We start from the raw sequence: 7,606 nt of genomic DNA on the forward strand, positions 1-7,606 counted from the left end.
TGTGGTACCAGGGAAAATGAGGCCAAGGCGTTTGCACATCAAAACACAGAGAACATTGGAATGGAACAAGCATGATCTAATAAACTGTGTTTCCCCAATACTTCCAGCCAGAATGGTCGGTGGCAGGACTACAGAGGCAATTACAGGAATTTTGTCCAGCATCACTAGAGAACAGCAGTTATGGAAAGCTATAAACTGCTGCTTCATCTCTTAGTCTTCTTTTTGACACCAGAATTGATTTGTGAAGGGTGGGGTATGATGGTGGTAGTGGTAGGTAAGCAAAATTATTAGATATTCTAGCATTTGCCTTCCCTTGATTTTCCCCCTCTAGTCTGGAATTTGAAGCAGCAACCGAGGATTTGGGAGTCGCTTTCATACAGTGCCTCTGAAATAGCTTAGTCTTGGAGCATTTGAGGAACAAGACAGGAATCAGTTGTCCTCACTGCTAAGAATTGACCCTTCTTTTGTTCCTACTAATCTCAATTAGGCTATACACCTTAGGCAAGCCTTTCAAAATTACAGAATAACCTTCATTTTCAGAAGTCTTCCCTCATGCTGGGTGAATTACACTGGAGATGTTCAGAAACTCTGGGCCTGTAATTAGTTGATCTTAGAAGAAAATAATTCTGTATATTAACACTGGGACATTTCAGCTACTTTGATGGAGAATGTAATTGCTCTGGGGTATCCAGATAATGAAAAAATCTAAGCGGAAAATGTAATACCTCTTTGTGGGCCAATTTCTACTGGAGACCTTGAACAAGCAGTTAAGTAAAGCTTAGTGGATGTCTTCATAAACGATCATCCACTGGCTGATAAAAGCATGAAAAATAAAATGAGATTTTTGTGCCATGTTAGTGTCCTTGGTTTCACTCGGGCCAGAAGAGGCAGTCTGTGTAAAGTTGATCATATACCTTATCAAATATTAATACACACAGGCCCAGTCCTAGGGGATGGAGGTTGATTAAAGAGTGAAGTCTCAAGGAAGTTCACACATTGTGCTAAGCTACACTAGTCTAAGTCTAGTAATTGTAGTCTATAACCCATATCATGGTTTAATTTGTTGTCTGAACCTGGCCATTGTGGCTTATTCAGCAAAAAAGCTGCATGGGAAACCATAGCTCCCTCAGGCCTTGTTATCGCTTTACCTTTTGCCCTCACTGTTTGGGCTGGGGCAATGGTAGATTTGAGATCCTGAATCTGATTGCCCACTCCAAAAGATGACATGAAAAAAACAAAATATGTTTGTGTGTGTCTATGTAAAATAGATGAGCAGGGCTGCAGTGACCTTATTATTAAATAATAATATTATTATTATTCCTATACCTAGGAACGTAATGGCACAGAATGATTCTCTGAATTCATTGCAACTGATATCAGGATCTTGGCAGACTTAGCCAAGAAACCTAAGCACCAGCTCATTCCCTCTGATTCAGAATCCATCTTTTACCACAGCTATATATACCTGTCTTTCTTCGTCTCTCTGTCTCCTTCCTACTTTCTTTGCTGACTGGGTTTCTTAGAGGAGCCTTCATTTCAAAGGTTACCTCATTTTAATGCTGTTCCTTTCTGCAGGACAAAAATGGTCATGGCAAGAATGTAAAAATCAATTTATCTTCCACTTTCTCTCTTTCATTAACATTCATGTGTGACAGAAATAGTACAAAACAGATTCACACACTCCCGTTTAATAGATGCAGCTTTATACAGAGCTTGATGCATGCAAACCAGTGGTGGGTTGCCCTCAGTTTGGACCGGTTCTATAGAACCAGTAGTAAAACCGGAGGGAGACTCCACCCACTGACTCTGGTGTCATCAGAACGCTTCTGCGCATGCGCGTGGCCCCATTGTGAACCAGTAGTAAAGGTAAGTAGAACCCACCCCTAATGCAAACCTCTTCATTTACTCTTTAAACTTTATAGTTGACTGAATTTAAGATTTACTTGATAAAGCTAATCTGACAGATTTCAGAGAACGTATTTCCAAATTAGTAGACATGCCATTTCAGCTTCTAACACAGCTTGTCCTAATCAGTCCACCTACATCATAAGAACAAGAGTTGACTGTCGAGATAGTTTTAAATCCAGAATACAGCATTATTGTAGATGTGAGCTCTGTTAATCTACAGTGGCAAAAAGTCAGGAGCCTGGTAGCAGCTTTCCTTTTCATTAAAAGGCATAAGCTTTCTTGAGCTTATCACTTTTAATAACATGTGTTGAACACAGAAAAGATCCTATCAGACTCCTCCTGATTTAGTTCAACAACATGAAATCTACAAATGCCCAAACATTCTTGAATGACCATCCCAAAATTAAATCATGTTTAAAACCAAAACGTTATCACTGCATGATATTGCTAATCCTAATAAATTGTCACAGGATTTCTGCTGGAGGGCAAAATTAATTTTTGGTTCTCTCACATCAGATAAATTGAGCAATGGTGCCTATTAACTGATAAGGTTGCTGGCCCCTTCTGTATAAGAGACCAAACACACCATAAATGTGCCTACAAAGTAGAGCTATTCTTTATTATACCTCTGTAGATGTAACTCTGTGTATGTAATAATGAGGGACACGGTGGCTCAGTGTCTAAGATGCTGAGCTTGTCGATCGAAAGGTCGGCAGTTCAGCGGTTCGAATCCCTAGTGCCACATAACGGGGTGAGCTCCCGTTACTTGTCCCAGCTTCTGCCAATCTAGCAGTTTGAAAGCATGTAAAAAATGCAAGTAGAAAAATAGGGACCACCTTTGGTGGGAAGGTAACAGTGTTCCGTGTGCCTTTGGTGTTTAATCATACTGGCCACATGACCACGGAGATGTCTTTGGACAGCGCTGGCTCTTTGGCTTAGAAACGGAGATGAGCACCGCCCCCTAGAGTCGGGAACAACTAGTACATACGTGCGAGGGGAACCTTTACCTTTACCTTTTAGGTAATAATGGGCTGGATTCTTATTTCACTCATCTTATATCCTTCCCTCTTAGCCAAGATGAATGATTTATGTTGACTGGTTGACCTTGTTGCTTTTCATAAATTAAAAAGCATGAGATATGGATCAAGTTCTGAAGCCATATTTTATGCTGCTGGAGAAAAGTTGGTCTCCATCTGTTATCTCCTGGGTTCCCTTCTGGTTCCTTTTTTGCTTCTCTCCCTTCTATATAATTTGTAATCTGCTCAGAAATTTTCTTCCTTCACGATTCCATCTTTATCTCTGGAATGTTTGTCCTAAAAGGAAACTTGGTGGTTTTTTAAAAAAAAACATGTCAGAATGTGAAAAATCATATCTAACACAAACAATACAACACATTTCTGTCTCATCGTCCTGGGAGTCATAGAAACAAATCTGTCAAAGTACTGAAAAGCATCAGAAAATCCCTACCAATGGATGCAGAGACAAGTGACTGTTAAATAAGCTGCAGGCTGAAGTGTTAACTGAAGTGATGTTCTCTAGTAACCCCACAATTGTCTGACTAATTTGCTGTTGAGACAATCTGGGTCACAAAGAAAAAAGAGTGAAGGAGAAGGGGCATCCTTTTGGGATAGATTTTGTTGGGTAAGGATAGAAATCATCCAACGATCCTGATGCAATCCTAACCATTTATTTCATGTCTCCCTGTGCTTGTCAAAATGCAAGATGATAGATACTGTATATGTGCAAAAATATGTATTATTTCACAATTCCGGTATCTTTTTGCTGTTTAATTCTGGCAGGCTGTCTGAAAGAATCTCAAATGATTTCCCATTAGAACCTGAACATAAAATCAGCACCATTTTTGGAGTTGGATACAGAGGAAAATCCATAAACAGTGGCAGAATAAAACAGTATAGTGTTACCAGAACTGGATTGCAGAAATCCTGATGCAGAGAGAGTGGGGTGGGGAGGGATCTTGAAGAATTATTTCTGACCAGCCATCTTGTGGCTCCCCCATCTTTTCCTTCCCTAGATTCCCATACAGTCCTGTGGGAGCCCAGAATGTATTAGCTTCTTGACACAAAGTGTTTGAAGCTAGATAATTAGTTGCTGTGGCCTTGAAAGCCCCCTTAAAATTGATTTAAGTGTATATTTTGGTTCTCTCTCCTCCCTTTTCATTCAGCAGTATGTGCTTCCAGAATTTACACGCTTAGTTTAGTGAATCACTTATTTCAGGGGTAGGCAGCATTTATTGTAAGGGTGCCTTTTGACCCTTTTTCTACCAGATTCACCTCCCAGTCTGACTCTTCAGAATTAAAACACTGAAATAAAAAGCTGGTATTTGGCAATGCAAAGTGGCACTCTACTCAATTACTGTCTCCTTGTTGTTTATGTTGCTTGCTAGCTTTGAACACTAAGACTGAATTTCCATGCCAATAATTTTCCTTTCTGATTAGTACACTTCTTTTATATCTTCCTTTAAGAGATGGGGAGAGGGAATGCTTTTCTAAATCTTATTTTCTTTCTACTTTAGTTTCTCCCCTGAAAACTCCTGCAGAAAACTCCCTATCTTCCTGAAAGCTTTTTTTTTCATATAGTCTTCCTACTAAAAGCAACTTGATTCAAATTTTCTCTAGCAACACCCTTCTGAAGGTGTTGCATTGTGTACCATACCAATACATGTTACTTTGTGTTTTCTGTATCTCTTTTCTGCCATCTAGTGATTGTCCAGATGTCTGTGGCCTGGATATGATAGTCCTAATGATGTAATAATTTCCTACATAGTTGATTAACTGGGACAGTTATAGTCTTATTGGGTGACCTTATTAGGTGACCTACCTAAATTAACAGCTTTGTGGATTCCTACTTGAGTGTGCAATATGGCACTGTATAAGTGGCATATCCCCAATGGGAGCAGGTATATTAGGTTTTTTGAGATAAAAGTGATAGAGATTATTAAAGATTTAAAATAGCACACATTAATTTGAATATACTACATGATTTATTCAATGCATTATTCCAAAATCACAATGAAAGCCTTCCTTGCACATGATTCTAATTTGGCAATTTATGTTGGTCTTATGCAAATTAAAAGCAACTAAACAGTTAAGGTAAGAGCTGTGGTGGTGCAGTGGTTAGAATGCAGTATTGCAGGCTAATTCTGCTGACTGCCAGCAATTCGATTCTCACCAGGCTCAAAATGGACTCAGCCTTCCATCCTTCCAAGGTTGGTAAAATGGGGACCCAGGTTGTTGGGGGAAATATACTGACTCTGTAAACAGCTCAGAGAGGGCTGTAAAGCACTGTGAAGTGGTATACAATTCTAAGTGCTATTGCTATTGCTATTAGTCCTTGCTCAAATTGATGGAAGGCTAATGAGATATAGAACCCTCCCCACTTTGGGATGGAAGTAGCAATAGCATAAAGTGATGAGTTGTTTGGCCTGATTCTCTTTTTAGCCTTAGTTTATAATCCATAAAATGGGAATATTGTCAGTGTTCATAGGAATGGAAGGAGAATGAGAGCTGTCCCTGGGTATTTATTGGCAAAATTAATTTATTGGTAAATAAGAGTAATAAGTGAAGAGGCAACTCTGTCTCTTTTCTTTTTATTTTGTTATAAGTCTTAGAACATATAAAATATGTATTATTTCTATACATTGATGTCTATATAATCTGTTTTAAATTATTAGCATTCTATTTATTATCTCCTCAATAAAATAACTTTATTGAGGAGAGAAAAGAGAAAGAAAAAATTATTCCATCAATGTTAATTAATATTTAGGATGGCAATATTACAAGTGTAAAATTATTTAGCTTTTCCATCCATTGAAAAATAACCATTAAACATCCAATTAATTTTATACATTAGAGATTTTGCTCTTAAGCTGATTATTTATTAAAGTTTCCTTTGTATACTTACTTAGTGTGCTTCTGTGTTTCCTATTAATAAAAGGAAAAAATAGATAAACAGAGCAAATTTAACAAGAATTAATTACAAAGAGATTGAACTTTATTTAATTATTTTAAATCTATTTCAACTTTTGTGTACGAATGTTTTATTTTGGCTGTTCACTGCCCTGAGTCCGAAAGGAGAAGGGCGGTATAGAAATCTGAAAAATAAATAAATAAATAAAAATCAAAAGGGAAAGGAAATTATAATATAAGAAGAACTATTGGTTTTTTTAAAATTCCCCTTCTTTTTTTATATATCTGCTAATTTGCAATATAGATCTTTCCGCCCTCTTAAAACCAGATTGTAAGTGATTGCATTTGTATTTGCCTGGTACATGATGTGTTGACATATGGGAATTTCTTAAATTGAGTTAAATTTCTTAGTTAAACCACACCTCTCATCAAGAGGAAACTCCCTTGTCAGTGCAGCCATACCAAGTTAGGACATTTTCCTATCACCAATGAATTAAAATAAAATTGACTCATATTTGAATCAGTGTGATACCACTGCAAATCTGTTGCATCTGTTCTGAGTTGCTGCTAAATGGAGTTGTCCTGATTGCAGGGACATTATAGGCAAGGTGACTGGTTTTCTTATGTCATTCCTCATCCCCTGTGAGCAAATCACCAGCTGGGTGTTAAAAATCTACTTATCCAGGTATTGCAGCAGAAAAGGGGTTTCCCCCAAGTACAGCATTGTGCTTGACTTTTTCATTTTTTATCCTCCTGCCACATTCCATTTGGGCATCTCTCAAGTAAAATTGATAAGAAATGAAGGAAGATGTGAAAACAGAGGAGAAATAGCCAAAGAGAGGAAGAAGGTAGATCCTGCCACGATAATGAAATAAACTTGCTATTGTGCTGCAGGAATCTGAATTTGACAGCGGTAGAGTAACCACATCTGCTGCAGTACTATGTAGGTATGTGGCTCTGTGGGACAGGATGGTGGATTTGTGGAAATTGACAAACACAAGACAACTGGAAATAAGCAACAAACACTACTAACATCTTTATTTTTTCTATACCACAATGAGGAAAATGAAGTTTAACTTCAATGTTAAAGGTATCAGATATCAGAAAAAAGTGTTAAAATGATACAATGCAAAATATACTCTCTCTTCTTTCCCCAAAACAATTTTAGAGATCTGCTCTCATCTTCTTGTTGGAAAGCCAGCATTCAGGTAAGCAAATGAAATAAATTCAGGTAACAGAGAGCCAATAGAGAGAGCAAAAGAATGCTGGCTAGTAAGTATAAAGCAGGGGATTGCTCTGCACTTCCAGGTACTCCCCAAATACACTTCTGATTGCTTCTGACAATGGGACAGTTGACAAAACATTCTAGATTTAATCAGTGGTGGGATTCAAATAATTTAACAACCGGTTCTCTGCCCTAATGATTTCTTCCAACAACCAGTTCACCAAACTGCTCAGAAAGTTAACAACCGGTTCTCCTGAAGTGGTGCAAACCGGTTGAATCCCACCAGTGGATTTAATCTACCTTGTAACTGTGGTGGGGACAGCATTGTATTAAAGAGTATCCTTTATGGCATCCTTCAAGGTGTACAACTAATGACAACTTCAGTGTGTTTCACTCATAGCTTGGGATAAGATGAACAAAATAGAACAGTGATGTTCTCACAGCAATATTATGCTGGGGGCAATATTGAACTCTATAGCTTAGAAGAATGCAACACACCACAAGGATGGTGTGTGGCTTTGTTACATTCACAATTTCCACAAAAGTG

This window comes from Pantherophis guttatus, chromosome 7 (assembly GCF_059756535.1).
Source record: "Pantherophis guttatus breed Tessera chromosome 7, ASM5975653v1, whole genome shotgun sequence".
NCBI lineage: Eukaryota > Metazoa > Chordata > Lepidosauria > Squamata > Colubridae > Pantherophis > Pantherophis guttatus.